General features: G+C 48.8%; 1 long non-coding RNA gene across 1 annotated transcript; it reads left to right on the top strand.

The window, feature by feature from the left end:
- Positions 1-201: 201 nt before the first annotated feature.
- On the top strand, positions 202-3,449 carry LOC105945513. Its single transcript, XR_001169071.3, has 2 exons — positions 202-243; positions 2,593-3,449. It is a non-coding gene; the product is annotated as an uncharacterized LOC105945513 (long non-coding RNA).
- Positions 3,450-24,859: the final 21,410 nt, after the last annotated feature.

Here is a 24,859-nt window from a genome sequence, read left to right on the forward strand (position 1 = left end):
ATTTGCCTATCCAAAATGGAGGACGGGTAACTTCCTGTAACTGACTGGTATGTGCTAGCATCATTCAAATGGACCAATCAGGAGAGACTTCTAGAAAGTTCTAGAATCCACCCCTCTCTCCTGTATATAGGTTGGCTTCAGTAGGGCATATGGAGACTCAGGGCCAGGAGAGAAGTGACCACCTTACCAGATCAGAGGGAATCCTGACATCACGGACCAGACACTTATCAAACCTAAGGAGAGGTATACTTAGGCTGTATAATCTTCTAGAGTAGAGGTTTCATAGAGTGTGTTTATATGGTGTGGTGTGGGATTATTATTATTTAGGTGGTTGGGTCCCTGTGTTTCATTTGAGTGTATTTAGTTAAGTAAGTATTGTGTATATTTGTCGTATATTGTTTTGTATTACCCTTTTGTGTTATTGTAGTCTATTGTTTATCCATTTTATCTGCTTTATGATTTATGTTTATGTAAATATTTGTTTCCAATTAATATAAAATCATTTTTTACACTTATTGTTCAGTGATCTCTTTGCCACCCAATACTGTAGAACTTTAGTTATATTAATAATCTTACATAATTGGCGAGCCAGGCAGGAGGCAGATATTAGAGTGGCATTGAAATCACTGACATTGGAAATATATATTTGCTGAACATAAATTTAGTAGGAAAAATGGAAGGAATTAACAAAAAGATTGCAATGGTTAAAAATACTGAGGATCTGTTAAAGTGTATGCAGGGTGCAGATGATCCCTGGTACCAGGTCAAAAGTTTTGTAACCACAGCAATTAAAGGAAAGGCCCTATCAAACAAGAAGGGTAGGAGAGCTTTGTTATTTTCTGCATGTTGGATTGCAGAGAACTATAAAACTCTCAAAGATCAGAATAAGATGGTGGAGGAAAAGCTAGAAGATCTGAAAGATCATTATAATGCCCTTAAAATCACAGCAAGCACTGCCTCAGCCATGTGTGTAAATTACCATAAAACTGTAAATGAGAATTCTGCATTAAAGGTGGAAAATGAGGAACTTTTGGGAAGGTTAAGAGATGCAGAGGGAGCTATACGTTGTCTTGGTGCATTGCTTAACCAACCACAAGTTGATCATTCCCACTGTAAAAGTGAAATTGAGCACTTGAAAGCACAACTGAAGAGAAAGGATGCAGTTGTTGCAGCTTTTAATGTCCCGGGAAATGCAATCATAGGTAACTGGGAATCTGTAGAACACAGCTTATGTGGCATTAATGACAATTCATGTATGGCTGCACCAATGGCACCAATTGCAGTGCATATAAAAACTGGGACAGATGGTGAGGAAATAAGCAGAACAAGGGTAGAAACTTCATTGTCCAATAGTGATATAACTGTTCTAAGTAGGGAGCTTGGACCTGTTAGGATAGATGATGACCCTGTAGATCTTATGCTCCGTATCCAGAATTTCCAGAAGGTGCACCATGATCTCAAAGATAGTGATATATTTAATGTCATTGTTACCAGTTTAGATCATGGCATAAAAGCCAGTATCCCTAATTCTGTTTATAGGACGCGTAATTCATTGTCAAGTCTAATGGATGCTGTTTTAGACATTTTAGGTTGGGATATAAACGCTGCTCACTCAGCTTTTGTCACCTGCAAGCAAAGGAGAGAGGAGCCGGTAAAAGCATTTTCAGAACGCCTCTATACATTATACAGCTGCACTGTACAGAAACCAGCAAAGGCAAACCTGGAGGATAACGTGTTCAAATCTGCACTGCTTAAACAGTCCCTTCCAGAAATCTATCAACTAGTTGGGTTAACTGTAGGTCCAGCCAACTCTTACCTGGAAGTAATAGATTGTTTAAAAAGAGCAGAATCTGTGGTAAAAGAATGCCAAAGGGGTTTCAAAAGCAACATTCCAGTTGTTAAAGAGTCACAACCCATAAGGAAAATGAACACAGGAAGGCCCACTGTTTCACCCAATCACTCCAAAAAGAGATGTTATGCATGTCGTAATCTGGGACATATAGCCATGAACTGTACAGCAACAACAAACTGTTCAAATGCAAATGTTCTGTCCTCACCGCCCATTTCACAAATAACCATGCTACTCCAGGATATGCAGAAAGACATTGAGGTCTTGAAGAGAAACAGATTAAAAGCAAATGGTATATTCCCTCCAGACCCAGCACTGCATATTAACACACAGAGTGATGTAGACAGTAATCAAGAAGGCTAAAAAAAAAAAAAATTATGTGAAAATGATCATGGTAACTGACCCCTAGCTTTGATAAATGGTGAAAGGAGTACTGCATTGTATGTAAACTTTTTAGACAAAATATTTGTGTGTATGAGGCTTCATAGTCAAACATCTATACTATGTGTACAGTGTATACTTGCTATGTTACTTTAAAAATGTTGTCAAGGTGGGGACAGCATGATTTTGAAAAATGGAATGTGTAGGAATGTGCTTAGGAGAAGTGCATAAACATAGCATTTAAACTGAATGTTCGATGTGATGTGTTTAGACACATTTTAATATTTATCATGTGTATAATAAGTGTAAAGATGACATCCTGGTTTTTTTTTGTATAAACATGTCCCTTTTATTGTATTCAGATGGTGGAGTTGCAGGTAAAGTGGAAGTCCTGAGATAAAGGTGAAAGATGTACCACTCTAATTGACCTACAGTGCATTGTACCCTTTGAGTACACTATACATAATTTCCTCAAACCACTGATAATTCTTTCTTGGTCACTCTAAAGAACTGTCTCCAAAGTGCTCATCGACAAGTGCTTGCATAATGAATGGCAAGTACATAAAGTATGGCTCCTAAAGACTGAGGTGTGTGTAGCTGATGTGCAAAGGATCACCACAGACCACACTGGATGGCAAAAGGAGAAGTTACTGCATTCCTTCATCACCAAAGTTCTTGTTCTATAGGTGTTCAATGTGAGAGACACCCAGAGACTGTATGGATCAGAACTGCTTGCCTTAAGAGTTTGTGGAGCACAACCAGTCCAGGTGAAGAACAAAACCATGGATAGATGCAGATACTACAGTATGCTATAACCACATAAAGGTGCAGTGGAAGAAGATATATTTATCCTACAACAAGCCTGGATTATGGGTGATATGAATGAAAGTGGTTGAAAGGAACATAAGTATAACTCTAAATTTACTGCTGCATTAAACGCAGTCACTAGTGGTCATCACATCACCTCTGTCCCAGTGTTCCACAGCACTTTCAATTCTCAGTTAACAAAATATGGAAAATATTCTATTAAGAGGGATCATGTTGCTTAGGCATCATTCACCCTCTAGGTGGGGACTGTAAGATTCTGGTAAAATATAGATATATATTCTGGGCTCCTATATTTTATTAATCAATAATAAAACCTTTCTTTAGTAGAGGAAACAGCCTAATTAAGTTAGCATCTGGTTGTCTGGTCCAAACAATAGGAGTTTCCTAATTTGGGGAAACAAAGGTACTGCTCTGGGAAAGGTTTGGTCACACCTAAACTCTAATTAACATTATCAAAGAGTCAAGGACACCGGAGCCAGCACTAAATGGATCCCTGGTGATATGCATAATCAGTTAGTTCAGGAAGGACAGATGTTGACTACATGACAATTTGCCTATCCAAAATGGAGGACGGGTAACTTCCTGTAACTGACTGGTATGTGCTAGCATCATTCAAATGGACCAATCAGGAGAGACTTCTAGAAAGTTCTAGAATCCACCCCTCTCTCCTGTATATAGGTTGGCTTCAGTAGGGCATATGGAGACTCAGGGCCAGGAGAGAAGTGACCACCTTACCAGATCAGAGGGAATCCTGACATCACGGACCAGACACTTATCAAACCTAAGGAGAGGTAAACTTAGGCTGTATAATCTTCTAGAGTAGAGGTTTCATAGAGTGTGTTTATATGGTGTGGTGTGGGATTATTATTATTTAGGTGGTTGGGTCCCTGTGTTTCATTTGAGTGTATTTAGTTAAGTAAGTATTGTGTATATTTGTCGTATATTGTTTTGTATTACCCTTTTGTGTTATTGTAGTCTATTGTTTATCCATTTTATCTGCTTTATGATTTATGTTTATGTAAATATTTGTTTCCAATTAATATAAAATCATTTTTTACACTTATTGTTCAGTGATCTCTTTGCCACCCAATACTGTAGAACTTTAGTTATATTAATAATCTTACAGCTGGTTCTGACTCCTGATACAACTCCCCAATATCCATTCATCCCTCATTCTCACTGGGTTTATAGTTATGTGTAACTGTCACTGTGTCTGTCCCCTTCCCTTCCCTGCACTGCTGGTTCTGACTCCCGATACAACTCCCCAATATCCATTCATTCCTCATTCTCACTGGGTTAATAGTTATGTGTAACTGTCACTGTGCCTGTCCCTTTCCCTTCCCTGCACTGCTGGTTCTGACTCCTGATACAACTCCCCAATATCTATTCATCCCTCATTCTCACTGGGTTTATAGTTATGTGTAACTGTCACTGTGTCTGTCCCTTTCCCTTCCCTGCACTGCTGGTTCTGACTCCTGATACAACTCCCCAATATCCATTCATCGCTCATTCTCACTGGGTTTATAGTTATGTGTAACTGTCACTGTGTCTGTCCCTTTCCCTTCTCTGCACTGCTGGTTCTGACTCCTGATACAACTCCCCAATATCCATTCATCCCTCATTCTCACTGGGTTTATAGTTATGTGTAACTGTCACTGTGCCTGTCCCTTTCCCTTCCCTGCACTGCTGGTTCTGACTCCTGATACAACTCCCCAATATCCATTCATTCCTCATTCTCACTGGGTTTATAGTTATGTGTAACTGTCACTGTGTCTGTCCCTTCCCTGCACTGCTGGTTCTGACTCCTGATACAACTCCCCAATATCCATTCATCCCTCATTCTCACTGGGTTTATAGTTATGTGTAACTGTCACTGTGTCTGTTCCTTTCCCTTCCCTGCACTGCTGGTTCTGACTCCTGATACAACTCCCCAATATCCATTCATCCCTCATTCTCACTGGGTTTATAGTTATGTGTAACTGTCACTGTGTCTGTCCCCTTCCCTTCCCTGCACTGCTGGTTCTGACTCCCGATACAACTCCCCAATATCCATTCATTCCTCATTCTCACTGGGTTTATAGTTATGTGTAACTGTCACTGTGTCTGTCCCTTTCCCTTCCCTGCACTGCTGGTTCTGACTCCTGATACAACTCCCCAATATCCATTCATCCCTCATTCTCACTGGGTTTCTAGTTATGTGTAACTGTCACTGTGTCTGTCCCTTTCCCTTCTCTGCACTGCTGGTTCTGACTCCTGATACAACTCCCCAATACCCATTCATTCCTCATTCTCACTGGGTTTATAGTTATGTGTAACTGTCACTGTGTCTGTCCCTTTCCCTTCTCTGCACTGCTGGTTCTGACTCCTGATACAACTCCCCAATACCCATTCATCCCTCATTCTCACTGGGTTTATAGTTATGTGTAACTGTCACTGTGCCTGTCCCTTTCCCTTCCCTGCACTGCTGGTTCTGACTCCTGATACAACTCCCCAATACCCATTCATCCCTCATTCTCACTGGGTTTATAGTTATGTGTAACTGTCACTGTGTCTGTCCCTTCCCTGCACTGCTGGTTCTGACTCCTGATACAACTCCCCAATATCCATTCATCCCTCATTCTCACTGGGTTTATAGTTATGTATAACTGTCACTGTGTCTGTCCCTTTCCCTTCCCTGCACTGCTGGTTCTGACTCCTGATACAACTCCCCAATATCCATTCATCCCTCATTCTCACTGGGTTTATAGTTATGTGTAACTGTCACTGTGTCTGTCCCTTTCCCTTCCCTGCACTGCTGGTTCTGACTCCTGATACAACTCCCCAATATCCATTCATTCCTCATTCTCACTGGGTTTATAGTTATGTGTAACTGTCACTGTGCCTGTCCCTTTCCCTTCCCTGCACTGCTGGTTCTGACTCCTGATACAATTCCCCAATATCCATTCATCCCTCATTCTCACTGGGTTTATAGTTATGTGTAACTGTCTGTCTGTCCCTTTCCCTTCCCTGCACTGCTGGTTCTGACTCCTGATACAACTCCCCAATATCCATTCATCCCTCATTCTCACTGGGTTTATAGTTATGTGTAACTGTCACTGTGTCTGTCCCCTTCCCTTCCCTGCACTGCTGGTTCTGACTCCCGATACAACTCCCCAATATCCATTCATTCCTCATTCTCACTGGGTTTATAGTTATGTGTAACTGTCACTGTGTCTGTCCCTTTCCCTTCCCTGCACTGCTGGTTCTGACTCCTGATACAACTCCCCAATATCCATTCATCCCTCATTCTCACTGGGTTTCTAGTTATGTGTAACTGTCACTGTGTCTGTCCCTTTCCCTTCTCTGCACTGCTGGTTCTGACTCCTGATACAACTCCCCAATACCCATTCATTCCTCATTCTCACTGGGTTTATAGTTATGTGTAACTGTCACTGTGTCTGTCCCTTTCCCTTCTCTGCACTGCTGGTTCTGACTCCTGATACAACTCCCCAATACCCATTCATCCCTCATTCTCACTGGGTTTATAGTTATGTGTAACTGTCACTGTGCCTGTCCCTTTCCCTTCCCTGCACTGCTGGTTCTGACTCCTGATACAACTCCCCAATATCCATTCATTCCTCATTCTCACTGGGTTTATAGTTATGTGTAACTGTCACTGTGTCTGTCCCTTCCCTGCACTGCTGGTTCTGACTCCTGATACAACTCCCCAATATCCATTCATCCCTCATTCTCACTGGGTTTATAGTTATGTATAACTGTCACTGTGTCTGTCCCTTTCCCTTCCCTGCACTGCTGGTTCTGACTCCTGATACAACTCCCCAATATCCATTCATCCCTCATTCTCACTGGGTTTATAGTTATGTGTAACTGTCACTGTGTCTGTCCCTTTCCCTTCCCTGCACTGCTGGTTCTGACTCCTGATACAACTCCCCAATATCCATTCATTCCTCATTCTCACTGGGTTTATAGTTATGTGTAACTGTCTGTCTGTCCCTTTCCCTTCCCTGCACTGCTGGTTCTGACTCCTGATACAACTCCCCAATATCCATTCATCCCTCATTCTCACTGGGTTTATAGTTATGTGTAACTGTGTGTCCTTGGAGATTCCCATAAGATCTGAATATCTCTCCCTGGATATTTAGCTGTTGGTATATTCCTATCTCCCCTCCCCTATACTGAGTGTATTGGCACATCCCCTAACTATTTGGGAATCTGTCCCACACCCACCCCACCCTGTGCAGGTAGAACAGGTTCCCCCAGTGCTTTATAGAAAGGAGATTTCATATCCAGCTGCTTTCGCTCTCGGCACCATCACATCTGCTCCCATTGGGCCGGGAAGGGGCATGTTTGGTAAGTGGGGTAAATCCAAGCCTTGCCTATTACAGGGGATGGTACTTACCTGTGTATAGAACCTGTGTGACCCATCAGGCCCCCCAACTGCCCCTGCCTCCCCCTCCCATTCCTGCCCCTAAACACTATAGCCCCTCTATAGATATGCCCCCAAATCCCACTCACTATCACTCACCCATGTGATTTCACTCTCAGACTCACTCCCCTTTAATGTAACCCTTTCATACCTGTACCCCATCTAACTTTATTCAGAATCCCCCCTCCCCTCTCCCTTCCCCCCCTCCTGTTGTGCCCGTCTCAGTGCCGCTCTCTAACCCACTTACACTCTATTCATCTAAATCTGTTCCTCCCATCACTGTTAGTGCCCCTGTCTCTCCCAGACTGACTGTGCCATGGTGGCTTCTCTCTCTGTCAGTGCCCCCTGTGCCCCCCATGCCCCTCACACCCCACTGGGGCAATAGACATCTCCTCTCTTCTCACTGAGGCCTCAATCACATCCCTTTCTATTCTCCCTCCTGGTTCCCTTCTTGTGGGGCACATACAGTTCATTTATCCCTCTCTCTGCCCCTGGGGCAGTTATTTACCCCCCCAATCTCCCATCAGCCCATATCTCCCTATAGGACCCACTCTGTATCCCTATATACTTATATCCCAATGTTTGGATAGATACCAGTGACTGCCTCTGTGTGTGTGTGTAACCCTTTCTTGGCACACTCTGCAGGAATAGTGTTACACTCACCTCTCTGGGCTCTATTACTCGCTTAGTGCAGGAGATTTAGTTGCAATAGTGAAAGGTACTGGGAAGTGGGATTTAGCGCAGTGCCGCCCCCTAGTGGCAGTGAGGGGCACACCTCAGGGGGTTCCACTAGGAAATAATTACACACAGTTTTGCAATTAAGATAAACTTTATATAATACCTCCCAACATTTGGAAAATGAAAAGAGGGACAAAAAGATTTGGCGTGCCCACTTTTGTGGCCACACCCCAATACCACACCCCATTTAGAAAAAAAAATACTCCTTTTATATAGATGAAATGGTGGGATCAGACACAAAATGTACTATACCCTCATACTGTACTACCTAAGGCAAACAATATAACAGTTATAATTATGTACCAGTTTTGCCCCCATACACAGTGCCCCCAATGGCCCAATAGACAATACAGAGTGCCCCCACAGACAGTACCCCCATACACAGTGCCCCCATAGACAGTACCCCCCATACACAGTAACCCCCATACACAGTGCCCCCATACACACCATACACAGTACCCCCCTAGAAAGCACCCACAATTGACCCCATAGAGAGTAGCCCCCATAGTAAGTGCCCCCAATAGCCCCCATAGACAATGCCCCCATAGTAAGTGCCCCCAATAACCCCCATAGACAATGCCCCCATAGTAATTGCCCCCAATAGCACCCATAGACAATGCCCCCATAGTAATTGCCCCCAATAGCACCCATAGACAATGCCCCCAGAGTAAGTGCCCCCAATAGCCCCATAAACAATGCCCCCATAGTAAGTGCCCCCAATAGCCCCAATAGACAATGCCCCCATAGTAAGTGCCCCATAGACAGTCTCCCCCATACACAATGCCTCAATATTAAGTGCCCCCAATTGCCCCCATACACAGTAACCGCCGCTGCCGCCGCCCCCACCCTCCCATACACAGACACTCCGCCTTCTTATGCGGCTCTGCAACTTGTGGCCCTTTTATAAGGTTGTGCCCCATGACATCACACGTACCCAGGGGCGCAACCTTATAAAAGGGCCTGTCGCCGCTACACAAGTTGCAGAGCAGCATAAGAAGGCGGAGCGTGCGGTTATAGCCAGCGCATCCCCCTGTGCTTGATTGTTCAATGAATGTCCTGCATTTCCGTAATCTATTACGTAATCTATTACAGAAATGCGGGACATTCACTGAACTATCCGGGACAGCGGGATGCACTTTAAAAACGGGGACTGTCCCACGGAAAGCAGGGGGGGTATGCTTTATTTAACAGCTGAAATAACACAATAACTGTAAGATGTAATATAATATAATTCTGCTATGGGAACCTGACTCAGTCTCTCTGGGGACACAGTCCCACCCTCCCCTCCTGGGGAAATACCCTTGTTCAGTCCTGGCAAAGTCCCTCCCCCAGAGCTCTTTCCCCAGGTAGCGCTACCTGCCCCAAAGTACCCCTCCCTTTGGAATAGGCAGTTCCCAAGTAGCCCCGAGAAACACCGACCCTCACACAGGGGCCCCACACCGACCCTCACACGGGGGCACACACCGGCCCTCACACGGGGGCCACACACCGGCCCTCACACGGGGGCCACACACCGGCCCTCACACGGGGGCCACACACCGGCCCTCACACGGGGGCCACACACCGGCCATCACACGGGGGCCACACACCGGCCACACACCGGCCCTCACACGGGGGCCACACACCGGCCCTCACACGGGGGCCACACACCGGCCCTCACACGGGGGCCACACACCGGCCCTCACACGGGGGCCACACACCGGCCCTCACACGGGGGCCACACACCGGCCCTCACACGGGGGCCACACACCGACCCTCACACGGGGGCCACACACCGGCCATCACACGGGGGCCACACACCGGCCCTCACACGGGGGCCACACACCGACCCTCACACGGGGGCCACACACCGGCCATCACACGGGGGCCACACACCGGCCCTCACACGGGGGCCACACACCGACCATCACACGGGGGCCACACACCGGCCATCACACGGGGGCCACACACCGGCCATCACACGGGGGCCACACACCGGAGATAACAGCACCAGCAGCTTAGCAGCCCTCCCTCCTTAGGGTCTAACCCCAATCCCAGGCAGAGTACAGTTACTGGGAAATCCCTCACAGTTCTGCTGTCTCTCTCTCAAGTGCTGGCAACAGGGGCCCCTTTATAAACTGCTGCCCCCCCCCCTGTATTTTGGCTCCAGACTCAGGCACGCCTCCTCTCCCAACAGTGCACTGGGGCAGCCAGCCAATCGGGTTTCTCCCCAGTCTGTAGCCGGGCGGGATGATGTCACAGACTGAGTAACAGGGGAAAGAGTTCTCTGATCCCCTACATGTGGGTTCCGGTTACCGGAATGTTCTGTATATCAGTTATGGGCCCATCTGGGAGGCTGGTACTGAAGTGGGTTCATGACCAATGAGAACTTCCCATGTCAGATCTTTATTTGAAGTGAATTGAGACCATTACTGTTAATTCCAATACATGTTACTGGGTCCCAGAGTCAGGCCAAGTAGTGGTTGTGCCCAAGGTGATGTTACCTGGCCCCCCCATTCACTACTTACCCCCCCACCCTACTGCTCCTGCTCCCTGGCCCCCCATTCATTACGTACCCCCCATCCCACTGCTCCTGCTCCCTGACCCCCCATTCACTACTTACCCCCCACCCCACTGCTCCTGCTCCCTGGCCCCCCATTCACTACTTACCCCCCACCCCACTGCTCCTGCTCCCTGACCCCCATTAACTACTTACCCCCCACCCCACTGCTCCTGCTCCCTGACCCCCATTAACTACTTACCCCCCACCCCACTGCTCCTGCTCCCTGGCCCCCCATTCACTACTTAACCCCCACCCCACTGCTCCTGCTCCCTGGGCCCCCATTCACTGCTTACCCCCACCCCACTGCTCCCTGGCCCCCCCATTCACTACTTACCCCCCACCCCACTGCTCCTGCTCCCTGGCCCCCCCATTCACTACTTACCCCCCATCCCACTGCTCCTGCTCCCTGGCCCCCCATTCACTACTTACCCCCCACCCCACTGCTCCTGCTCCCTGGCCCCCCATTCACTACTTACCCCCCACCCCACTGCTCCTGCTCCCTGGCCCCCCATTCACTACTTACCCCCCACCCCACTGCTCCTGCTCCCTGGCCCCACCATTCACTACTTACCCCCCACCCCACTGCTCCTGCTCCCTGGCCCCCCATTCACTACTTACCCCCCACCCCACTGATCCTGCTCCCTGGCCCCACCATTCACTACTTACCCCCCACCCCACTACTCCTGCTCCCTCACCCCACATTCACTACTTACCCCCCACCCCAATGCTCCTGCTCCCTGGGCCCCCCATTCACTGCTTACCCCCACCCCACTGCTCCTGCTCCCTGGCCCCCCATTCACTACTTACCCCCCACCCCACTGCTCCTGCTACCTGGCCCCCCATTCACTACTTACTCATGAGAGTCCCCAAGAATTCTACCCCTTCCCCTAGCACCCTAATTCTAGCCCTGCTGGGTCCTGTTGTTTATGGTTAGTTGGCACTGCCCAAAGCACTGAGGTGGGTGGGGTTAAATCTTCCACTAAAATTCCACTGCCCCAATGAACTGACTGTTATTTAGCAAATTAATCATAGGAACTATTTATATGAACTGCTTATTCATCAGCTATTTGTATTGGGATCTATTTACTGACTGATATGAGCGGCTCCTACATGAACTTTCCAGCAGGGGAATGACTGGTTATTATAGAGTCACATCAGCTGTTTGTATTGGGATCTATTTACTGAATGATATGAGCGGCTCCTACATGAACTTTCCAGCAGGGGAATGACTGGTTATTATAGAGTCACATCGGCTGTTTGTATTGGGATCTATTTACTGACTGATATGAGCGGCTCCTACATGAACTTTCCAGCAGGGGAATGACTGGTTATTATAGAGTCACATCAGCTGTTTGTATTGGGATCTATTTACTGACTGATATGAGCGGCTCCTACATGAACTTTCCAGCAGGGGAATGACTGGTTATTATAGAGTCACATCAGCTGTTTGTATTGGGATCTATTTACTGACTGATATGAGCGGCTCCTACATGAACTTTCCAGCAGGGGAATGACTGGTTATTATAGAGTCACATCAGCTGTTTGTATTGGGATCTATTTACTGAATGATATGAGCGGCTCCTACATGAACTTTCCAGCAGGGGAATGACTGGTTATTATAGAGTCACATCAGCTGTTTGTATTGGGATCTATTTACTGAATGATATGGGCGGCTCCTACATGAACTTTCCAGCAGGGGAATGACTGGTTATTATAGAGTCACATCAGCTGTTTGTATTGGGATCTATTTACTGAATGATATGAGCGGCTCCTACATGAACTTTCCAGCAGGGGAATGACTGGTTATTATAGAGTCACATCGGCTGTTTGTATTGGGATCTATTTACTGAATGATATGAGCGGCTCCTACATGAACTTTCCAGCAGGGGAATGACTGGTTATTATAGAGTCACATCGGCTGTTTGTATTGGGATCTATTTACTGACTGATATGAGCGGCTCCTACATGAACTTTCCAGCAGGGGAATGACTGGTTATTATAGAGTCACATCAGCTGTTTGTATTGGGATCTATTTACTGAATGATATGAGTGGATCCTACATGAAGAAGGGAATGATTAGATAATGGGCCCCACACCAAAATGATTGGGCTCCTAAACCTTGGGGAAAAAACATTTTCCATGAACATATATTCCAGCTGCTTATCAGTCCCTTGGGACCCCCTACAGTTCCTGGGCCCAATAGCAGTTGCAGGTTCTGTTGCCTCTGTATCTCCCCCTCCTGTTTTTCAGTTTAATGAGTGGTGGGTTTTTATCACAGTAGCACAACCATATCCATCAAGTCCAACCTTCTGTTCAAGCAAAACCTTCTAGTTGGTATTGTATGTAACAAATACAAAGGGCGCGGCTAAAAGTTTTGTTTATGGCAGTTGCATTCATAGTGGCCCCAAGAAAGGACTTTTGTGGGGTCCCAGCATTTCTGATGATTGGCCTGAGCTCAGCAGCAGTAGCCAATCACTGCATTTATCAGTAGATATAAAATTAATCTGCTCATTCAGTCTCTCAGACAGGCCAGTTGGGGTGCTCTGGAATTCCTGGGGGGCTCTTCCCTCTTTCTGTAGCCCAGAGCAGTAACTCGGTACCATTTCCAGGTTCTGCTCCTGTTTTTATTTCTTCCTGGCAATGAGTTAGATAGGTGATTAGATTCCCAGTACCCCCTGCATAATGGGCTCAAACTAAGTAACCAGTAACAACAAAGGGCAAAGGGAGGGGATATATACTGGGCATATAATATCCTACCTCACAAGGCCTAAACATGGAGAAGGGATACTGTCCCTTTAATGATTAGTACAAGCCCCATTCATTGCACTCATGTTGCACAAGGGGGGTACTGTCCCTTTAATAAGTTTGGGAATATCACTAAACCAATGTAGGGGCCCATTGGGTCATCTTCCCCTATGGCTTTCCCCCAACCCTGGCCCTTACCCCATCCCTGTTCTGTTAGGGACACGTTCCCCAAACCCACCCTGTACCCCTCTGAAGTACAGGACCCTTACCCCTATACCCAAACCCACCCTGTACCCCTCTGAAGTACAGGACCCTTACCCCTATACCCAAACCCACCCTGTACCCCTCTGAAGTAAAGGACCCTTACCCCTATACCCAAACCCACCCTGTACCCCTCTGAAGTACAGGACCCTTACCCCTATACCCAAACCCACCCTGTACCCCTCTGAAGTAAAGGACCCTTACCCCTATACCCAAACCCACCCTGTACCCCTCTGAAGTACAGGACCCTTACCCCTATACCCAAACCCACCCTGTACCCCTATAAAGTACAGGACCCTTACCCCTATACCCAAACCCACCCTGTACCCCTCTGAAGTACAGGACCCTTACCCCTATACCCAAACCCACCCTGTACCCCTCTGAAGTACAGGACCCTTACCCCTATACCCAAACCCACCCTGTACCCCTCTGAAGTACAGGACCCTTACCCCTATACCCAAACCCACCCTGTACCCCTCTGAAGTACAGGACCCTTACCCCTATACCCAAACCCACCCTGTACCCCTCTGAAGTACAGGACCCTTACCCCTATACCCAAACCCACCCTGTACCCCTCTGAAGTACAGGACCCTTACCCCTATACCCAAACCCACCCTGTACCCCTCTGAAGTACAGGACCCTTACCCCTATACCCAAACCCACCCTGTACCCCTCTGAAGTACAGGACCCTTACCCCTATACCCAAACCCACCCTGTACCCCTCTGAAGTACAGGACCCTTATCCCTATACCCAAACCCACCCTGTACCCCTATAAAGTACAGGACCCTTACCCCTATACCCAAAGCCTCTATTCAAATTTCCTGTGCCCTCTGGAATTCCCGCTCCGTCTGCAACAAACTCACCTCCATCCATGACCTTTTCATCGCTAAATCGCTTAACTTGTTTGCAATAACTGAGACCTGGCTTTCCCCTACTGACACTGCCTCCCCCACTGCCCTATGGGGGGGCTACACCTTACTCACACTCCCAGGCCTGGGAACAGGGCAGGGGGTGGGGTAGGACTCCTTCTCTCCCCCCGCTGCCCTGCCCTATGGGGGGCTACACCTTACTCACACTCCCAGGCCTGGAAACAGGGCAGGGGGTGGGGTAGGGCTCCTTCTCTCCCCCCGCTATTCATTTAAAGTCCTTCCACCTCCTCCTTCTCTTTCATTTTCCCCATTTGAGGGTCACTCTATTAAGCTCTTCTCCCCTGTTTTGCTTCGCATTGCACCCATATACCGACCTCCTGGCCCGACCTCACAATTCTTTGACAACGTTTCTGCCTGGCTTCCTTACTTCCTTTCCTCTGACTCCCCATCCATTGTACTAGGTGACTGTAACATACCTGTTAACAACCCTAATGCCCCTGCTACCTCTAATCTCCTTTCACTAACATCCCCCTTTGGGGTATCTCTGTGCTCTGACTCCCCCTCTCACTCTAATGGAAACTCCCTGGATCTTATATTTACAAAATGTTGTTCTACCTCCAACTTCACTAACTCCCCTTTCCCCCTCTCTGATCCCAATCTGCTCACATTTCACCTCTCGCTAACTCCCCCCACACCCCCTGCTGCCCCCCAAACATATACATACCGAGACCTGCAATCCCTAAACACGTCACATCTCTCTTCTACCTTTGACTCTCTTCATTCTAACATCCAAACGGTCTCTTGTCCTAATCAGGCCCCTCTGTCTCCTACAGCCACTCACCCCTGCCCTCAATGTGCTTGCTCCTGCCAAGACTAAACACATGTGGCCCAAACTACTCCAACCCTGGCACCCTGCTCATACCCACCCTGGCACCCTGCTCATACCCACCCTGGCACACTGCTCCTACCCACCCTGGCACCCTGCTCATACCCACCCTGGCACCCTGCTCATACCCACCATGGCACCCTGCTCATACCCACCCTGGCACACTGCTCATACCCACCCTGGCACCCTGCTCATACCCACCCTGGCACCCTGCTCATACCCACCCTGGCACCCTGCTCCTACCCACCCTGGCACCCTGCTCATACCCACCCTGGCACCCTGCTCCTACCCACCCTGGCACCCTGCTCCTACTCACCCTGGCACCCTGCTCATACCCATCCTGGCACCCTGCTCCTACCCACCCTGGCACCCTGCTCATACCCACCCTGGCACCCTGCTCCTACCCACCCTGGCACCCTGCTCCTACTCACCCTGGCACCCTGCTCATACCCACCCTGGCACCCTGCTCATACCCACCCTGGCACTCTGCTCAAACCCACCCTGGCACCCTGCTCATACCCACCCTGGCACCCTGCTCATACCCACCCTGGCACCCTGCTCATACCCACCCTGGCACACTGCTCATACCCACGCTGGCACACTGCTCATACCCACGCTGGCACCCTGCTCCTACCCACCCTGGCACCCTGCTCATACCCACCCTGGCACACTACTCATACCCACCCAGGCACACTACTCATACCCACCCTGGCACACTACTCATACCAAATCCCTCCAAAAACAGTCACGTACACTTGAGCGCCGCTGGCGCAAATCAAGGTCAGAGTCAGACTTCTGCAGCTACAAATCTGCTCTGCTCTCCTACAACACCACCCTCTGCCAAGCTAAACAAACCTACTTCACTGCACTTATTAACCCCCTCTCTAACCAACCTGCCCAACTCTTCTCTACCTTTAACTCTCTGCTGTCCCCTCCTCCCCCCCTCCGTGTGCTTCAGTCACTGCTCAAGCTATTGCTGAGCACTTTAAAAATAAAATTGACACCATCCGAAGTGACATTGCACAACTAAATCCCCATAACCATTCCCCTCCCTCCCTACATGCCCCCCAGTCTATTCTTGGCTCCTTCTCCCCAGTGACTGAAATCTCAAAACTGTCGGCTCCCTCCCACCTTACTACCTGCCCGCTTGATCCCATTCCTACCAAACTTCTACGCAATGCCAACCCCTGTCTTATCAAAGCCTTAACTCATCTATTCAATCTCTCGCTCTCTACTGGAATCTTTCCCTCCCAACTGAAACAGCACTTGTAACCCCTATTCTGAAAAAAACCCTCCCTAGATCCTTCCAATCCTACTAACCTCCGATCTATCTCTCTGCTCCCATTCATCTCCAAACTGCTTGAGCGCCTAGTATACAACCGACTGACGCTATTCCTCTCTGACAATAACCTCCTGGATCCCCTACAATCTGGTTTTAGACAACAACATTCCACCGAAACTGCTCTAACCCGACTAACAAATGGCCTCCTTTCGGCTAAAGCCAAAAAACACTACTCGCTACTAATACTTCTCGATCTCTCTGCTGCTTTTGACACTGTGGATCCCCCTCTTCTCCTCCAGACTCTCCGCTCTCTTGGCTTTCGTGACACTGCCTTATCCTGGTTTTCATCTTATCTCTCAGATCGATCCTTCAGTGTCTCTTACAATGGGGAATCCCCTTCTCCCTTGCCTCTTTCTGTCGTTGTTCCTCAAGGCTCTGCCCTGGGCCCCTTACTATTTTCTCTCTATACCTCCTCACTTGGCAAACTAATCAGTTCTTTTGGCTGTCAGTACCACCTCTATGCTGACGATACTCAGATCTATCTTTCCTCTCCTGATCTCAACCCAGAGCTTCTAACTGGCGTCTCTTCCTGCCTGTCCGCTATCTCCACCTGGATGTCCCAACGTTACCTCAAATTAAACCTCTCTAAAACTGAACTGGTTCTCTTTCCCCCATCCAACGCCCACATTGTTCCCGAGGTATCTATAATGGTTAACAATTCTACCATCACCCCATCTTCCCAGGCCCGGTGCCTTGGGGTTATCCTTGACTCTGCCCTCTGCCCTTGTCCTTCACCCCTCATATCCAATCACTTATGAAATCATGTCACTTTCACCTAAGAAATATCTCCAAAATCCGATCATTTATCACCCAAGATGCTGCCAAAATTCTTATTCACTCTCTTATAATATCTCGCCTGGACTACTGTAACTCCCTATTAATTGGCCTTCCCCTCCAAAGACTGTCCCCTCTCCAGTCCATAATGAATCCTGCTGCCAGGCTCATACACCTCTCCAACCGCTCCTCCTCTGCCGTGCCACTCTGCCAATCCCCCTGCCGTGCCACTCTGCCAGTCCCTCTGCCGTGCCACTCTGCCAATCCCTGCACTGGCTTCCCCTACCATCCAGGATAAAATTCAAGCTATTGACCCTCACATTTAAAGCAGTTCATAACTCTGCCCCACCCTACATCTCTGAACTCATCTCTAGGTACCATCCAACCCGCTTGTTACGCTCCTCTACTGACCTGCTCCTCAACTCCTCTCTCATTCCCTCCTCACACGCTTGCATTCAAGACTTTGCAAGGGCCCCCCCTTCTCTGGAATTCGCTCCCACAAACTGTCAGACTTTCTCCCAATCTCTCTGCCTTCAAGAAATCTCTAAAAACACATTTATTTAGAGAGGCTTACCCTAATCTAGCTTAGCAATACCCTGTGCCCCACCTCTCACAACTCTGGTCATGCCCATTCCCACACCTTGTGTCTCAACCCTTTCTCCTTGTAGATTGTAAGCTCTTTTGGGCAGGGCCCTCTTCACCTCTTGTATCGGTTACTGATTGCTTTATATGTTACTCCTTGTAGAGTGTAAGCTCTTTGGGGCAGGGCTCTCTTCCCCTCCTGTATCGGTTACTGATTGCTTTATATGTTACTCCTTGTAGAGTGTAAGCTCTTTTGGGCAGGGCTCCCTTCCCCTCCAGTATCGGTTACTGATTGCTTTATATGTTACTCCTTGTAGAGTGTAAGCTCTTTTGGGAAGGGCTCCCTTCCCCTCCTGTATCGGTTACTGATTGCTTTATATGTTACTCCTTGTAGAGTGTAAGCTCTTTTGGGCAGGGCTCCCTTCCCCTCTTGTATCGGTTACTGATTGCTTTATATGTTACTCTGTATGTCCAATGTATGTAACACTTATTGTACAGCGCTGCAGAATATGTTGGCGCTTTATAAATAAATGTTAATGTAATGTAATGTATGGCTTGGAAACCCTCCCCCTTTTTTTAAATCTAAAACCTGGAACCCTGGCAGTTCCAGATTTGCCAGAAGGGGTCAGTATCTCCTCATTCTTTATAAACAACATGTTCTCTCTCTTTGGCCTTACAGTTCAGGGGAGTGGATGTTGCTGGGAGTCTGAGACTTATGCCTCAGTAAGGAAAGGCCCCAGGGGTAGTCGGCCCTTGGTGAAGTCAGGGAGCAGGACCCCATAAATGAAGCATTAGATAGTGGCAGGTGTAGCCCCCGTACCAGTACCACTCTAGGGGTGTAAGGCAGTTAGGGCTGGGCCCCCGTACCAGTACCACTCTAGGGGTGTAAGGCAGTTAGGGTTGGGCCCCCGTACCAGTACCACTCTAGGGGTGTAAGGCAGTTAGCGTTGGGCCCCCGTACCAGTACCACTCTAGGGGTGTAAGGCAGTTAGGGTTGGGCTCCCATACCAGTACCACTCTAGGGGTGTAAGGCAGTTATGGTTGGGCCCCATACCAGTACCACTCTAGGGGTGTAAGGCAGTTACGGTTGGGATAGAAAGAGCAGTTCTGAGCCCCAACATAGGAGGGCAGATTGGGGGTATCTCTCCCAGGCCATATTGCCTGTAGTGTAGGGATCCCAGTGGGCAGGGAATAAGGATAGAGAGTTCCCTAAGGGGATCCAGGCCACTATGGGGTGTCACAGAGTGAGATTCCTGCCAAGTCTGCTCTTGGGGGGTGCAAGTCTGTATTGCCCCCTACATGTGATGTTGCCTCTGAGATATGTGCTGAGAGTTACCCTGTGGGGATTAAATAAACTCCTTTTATTTTATTGTTCTCAAGAACCTCTGGCACCCTCTGTCTTTATTTTTCTGTATAGCAGCAAGAGAGGTGTAGTTGCACAACCCCCTCACCTTCCTCTTCCACTTCCAGCAATTTACCCATTTTATTTTTTTAGGAGACCATTAAAAATGGAGTAATATTCAGAAAACTAAAATCAGGGAAAGTAAAATTGAAGTTTCCCTGTAAATCTTATTCTGCTTCTTCATAAATAAATTGTGCAACGGGGCACCTACCTAAATCTGTGGGGTTGTTTCTATTCCATCAGCAAATATGGTGTCAATTCTCATGTGTTTGTAACTCCCCCTGTAGGTGCCAAGTGGAACTGCTGAATGAGGAGCCTGGGGAGGAGGGAGAAAAGCAGAGAAATGTTCTGTACTGACCCGTCCCAGAGTCACAGAGGGAATGGGCCACAGAGGAGTAAAGGCCCCCCAACCCCCCACTTTGTAATATTGGGGTGTTTTAGGGCTCTCCCATCCACACAGGCACTATACAGGAGAGACTAGAGACAGAAACCCATTCATTAGAGATTTCAAACCAGAACCGACCCAAACACAGAGACTGAGGAGCTGCAGGGAAGATGGACAGAGAAGCCCAGAGGGAGAAGGAGGGAAGGAGAGAAGATCCACAAGATCAGATCCAGCAGCTGTGGGAAACGGTCCAACTGGGTCTGAGGATCCCTGACATGGAGGAGCTGTGCAACTTGGCTGGTACATTGGGTTCCTTACTGGCACAGGGATCAGATGGAGCTGCACTGTGTGGGGCTGAGGGGGCAGATAATGAGGGCAGAGAGGCAGATGGGATAATGGCCCCTGGATTGGCTGATACTGTGCTGGGTATAAGGAGACTGATCTATGGGCAGGAGGCTACAGACCTGGTACTGGATATAAACACGGCTCATAATCGTGTATCTGTATCAGGGGACAGGAAATCTGCTTCCTACTCACTAACAAAACTACATTACCCACAATCCCCAGAGAGATTTCAGCTTTATGCTCAGGTTTTAAGCAGCAGGAGTTTCCCCTCAAGACGACATTACTGGGAAGTGGAGGGCAGTGAATCAGGGCACTGGGGGGTAGGGGCGGCCTATCCCAGTATAGAGAGGGGAGGGGGTCAGTCCTGGATTGGGGAGAATAACAAGTCCTGGGGTTTGTACAGATCGGAGGATAATAACAGATATACAGTGATACATGACAGTAAATGGACACAGTTACCCCACGTCCCTTCCTGCAGGAGAATCGGGATCTGGTTGGACTATGAGGCCGGACGCCTGTCCTTTTGTGAGCTGAGTGAGCCAATCAGGCGCTTACACACCTTCACTGCCTCCTTCACTGAGCCCCTTCATGCTGCATTCTGGGTATATGGGAATGGTGCCTGGGTGAGAATCATTAGAGAGAGGGAAAAGGGAGCTGAACTACTGACACTAGAGAGAGAGACAGACAGACAGATAAGAGACAGTGAGGATCTGACCCCAGAAAGAGAGAAGTTGGACCCAGAGACCCGGATGCAGGAGGAGGGTGCTGTGTCTCATATAATCCACAAGGGGGAGACAGAGAGGGAAGAGTTGGCCGGGCAGATCCCTGACATGGAGGAGCTGTGCAACTTGGCTGGTACATTGGGTTCCTTACTGGCACAGGGATCAGATGGAGCTGCACTGTGTGGGGCTGAGGGGGCAGATAATGAGGGCAGAGAGGCAGATGGGATAATGGCCCCTGGATTGGCTGATACTGTGCTGGGTATAAGGAGACTGATCTATGGGCAGGAGGCTACAGACCTGGTACTGGATATAAACACGGCTCATAATCGTGTATCTGTATCAGGGGACAGGAAATCTGCTTCCTACTCACTAACAAAACTACATTACCCACAATCCCCAGAGAGATTTCAGCTTTATACTCAGGTTTTAAGCAGCAGGAGTTTCCCCTCAAGACGACATTACTGGGAAGTGGAGGGCAGTGAATCAGGGCACTGGGGAGTAGGGGCGGCCTATCCCAGTATAGAGAGGGGAGGGGGTCAGTCCTGGATTGGGGAGAATAACAAGTCCTGGGGTTTGTACAGATCGGAGGATAATAACAGATATACAGTGATACATGACAGTAAATGGACACAGTTACCCCACGTCCCTTCCTGCAGGAGAATCGGGATCTGGTTGGACTATGAGGCCGGACGCCTGTCCTTTTATGAGCTGAGTGAGCCAATCAGGCGCTTACACACCTTCACTGCCTCCTTCACTGAGCCCCTTCATGCTGCATTCTGGGTATATGGGAATGGTGCCTGGGTGAGAATCATTAGAGAGAGAGAAAAGGGAGCTGAAGTACTGACACTAGAGAGAGAGACAGACAGACAGATAAGAGACAGTGAGGATCTGACCCCAGGCAGAGAGAAGTTGGACCCAGAGACCCAGATACAGGAGGAGGCTGCTGTGTCTCATATAATCCACAAGGGGGAGACAGAGAGGGAAGAGTTGGCCGGGCAGATCCCTGACATGGAGGAGCTGTGCAACTTGGCTGGTACATTGGGTTCCTTACTGGCACAGGGATCAGATGGAGCTGCACTGTGTGGGGCTGAGGGGGCAGATAATGAGGGCAGAGAGGCAGATGGGATAATGGCCCCTGGATTGGCTGATACTGTGCTGGGTATAAGGAGACTGATCTATGGGCAGGAGGCTACAGACCTGGTACTGGATATAAACACGGCTCATAATCGTGTATCTGTATCAGGGGACAGGAAATCTGCTTCCTACTCACTAACAAAACTACATTACCCACAATCCCCAGAGAGATTTCAGCTTTATGCTCAGGTTTTAAGCAGCAGGAGTTTCCCCTCAAGACGACATTACTGGGAAGTGGAGGGCAGTGAATCAGGGAACTGGGGGGTAGGGGCGGCCTATCCCAGTATAGAGAGGGGAGGGGGTCAGTCCTGGATTGGGGAGAATAACAAGTCCTGGGGTTTGTACAGATCGGAGGATAATAACAGATATACAGTGATACATGACAGTAAATGGACACAGTTACCCCACGTCCCTTCCTGCAGGAGAATCGGGATCTGGTTGGACTATGAGGCCGGACGCCTGTCCTTTTATGAGCTGAGTGAGCCAATCAGGCGCTTACACACCTTCACTGCCTCCTTCACTGAGCCCCTTCATGCTGCATTCTGGGTATATGGGAATGGTGCCTGGGTGAGAATCATTAGAGAGAGAGAAAAGGGAGCTGAAGTACTGACACTAGAGAGAGCGACAGACAGACAGATAAGAGACAGTGAGGATCTGACCCCAGGCAGAGAGAAGTTGGACCCAGAGACCCGGATGCAGGAGGAGGCTGCTGTGTCTCATATAATCCACAAGGGGGAGACAGAGAGGGAAGAGTTGGCCGGGCAGATCCCTGACATGGAGGAGCTGTGCAACTTGGCTGGTACATTGGGTTCCTTACTGGCACAGGGATCAGATGGAGCTGCACTGTGTGGGGCTGAGGGGGCAGATAATGAGGGCAGAGAGGCAGATGGGATAATGGCCCCTGGATTGGCTGATACTGTGCTGGGTATAAGGAGACTGATCTATGGGCAGGAGGCTACAGACCTGGTACTGGATATAAACACGGCTGGGAATCATGTATCTGTATCAGGGGACAGGAAATCTGCTTCCTACTCACTAACAGAACTACATTACCCACAATCCCCAGAGAGATTTCAGCTTTATGCTCAGACTTTAAGCAGCAGGAGTTTCCCCTCAGGGCGAAATTACTGGGAAGTGGAGGGCAGTGAATCAGGGAACTGGGGGGTAGGGGTGGCCTATCCCAGTATAGAGAGGGGAGGGGGTCAGTCCTGGATTGGGGAGAATAACAAGTCCTGGGGTTTGTACAGATCGGAGGATAATAACAGATATACAGTGATACATGACAGTAAATGGACACAGTTACCCCACGTCCCTTCCTGCAGGAGAATTGGGATCTGGTTGGACTATGAGGCCGGACGCCTGTCCTTTTATGAGCTGAGTGAGCCAATCAGGTGCTTACACACCTTCACTGCCTCCTTCACTGAGCCCCTTCATGCTGCATTCTGGGTATATGGGAATGGTGCCTGGGTGAGAATCATTAGAGAGAGAGAAAAGGGAGCTGAAGTACTGACACTAGAGAGAGAGACAGACAGACAGTTAAGAGACAGTGAGGATCTGACCCCAGGCAGAGAGAAGTTGGACCCAGAGACCCAGATGCAGGAGGAGGCTGCTGTGTCTCATATAATCCACAAGGGGGAGACAGAGAGGGAAGAGTTGGCCAGGCAGTTCCCTGACATGGAGGAGCTGTGCAACTTGGCTGGTACATTGGGTTCCTTACTGGCACAGGGATCAGATGGAGCTGCACTGTGTGGGGCTGAGGGGGCAGATAATGAGGGCAGAGAGGCAGATGGGATAATGGCCCCTGGATTGGCTGATACTGTGCTGGGTATAAGGAGACTGATCTATGGGCAGGAGGCTACAGACCTGGTACTGGATATAAACACGGCTCATAATCGTGTATCTGTATCAGGGGACAGGAAATCTGCTTCCTACTCACTAACAAAACTACATTACCCACAATCCCCAGAGAGATTTCAGCTTTATACTCAGGTTTTAAGCAGCAGGAGTTTCCCCTCAAGACGACATTACTGGGAAGTGGAGGTCAGTGAATCAGGGCACTGGTGGGTAGGGGCAGCCTATCCCAGTATAGAGAGGGGAGGGGGGGAGTCCTGGATTGGGGAGAATAACAAGTCCTGGGGTTTGTACAGAAGGAATAATAACAGATATACAGTGAGACATGACTGTAAATGGACACAGTTACCCCACGTCCCTTCCTGCAGGAGAATCGGGATCTGGTTGGACTATGAGGCCGGACGCCTGTCCTTTTATGAGCTGAGTGAGCCAATCAGGCGCTTACACACCTTCACTGCCTCCTTCACTGAGCCCCTTCATGCTGCATTCTGGGTATATGGGAATGGTGCCTGGGTGAGAATCATTAGAGAGAGAGAAAAGGGAGCTGAAGTTCTGACACTAGAGAGCGAGACAGACAGACAGATAAGAGACAGTGAGGATCTGACCCCAGGCAGAGAGAAGTTGGACCCAGAGACCCGGATACAGGAGGAGGCTGCTGTGTCTCATATAATCCACAAGGGGGAGACAGAGAGGGAAGAGTTGGCCGGGCAGATCCCTGACATGGAGGAGCTGTGCAACTTGGCTGGTACATTGGGTTCCTTACTGGCACAGGGATCAGATGGAGCTGCACTGTGTG

This window comes from Xenopus tropicalis, chromosome 6 (genome assembly GCF_000004195.4).
Source record: "Xenopus tropicalis strain Nigerian chromosome 6, UCB_Xtro_10.0, whole genome shotgun sequence".
Lineage (NCBI taxonomy): Eukaryota > Metazoa > Chordata > Amphibia > Anura > Pipidae > Xenopus > Xenopus tropicalis.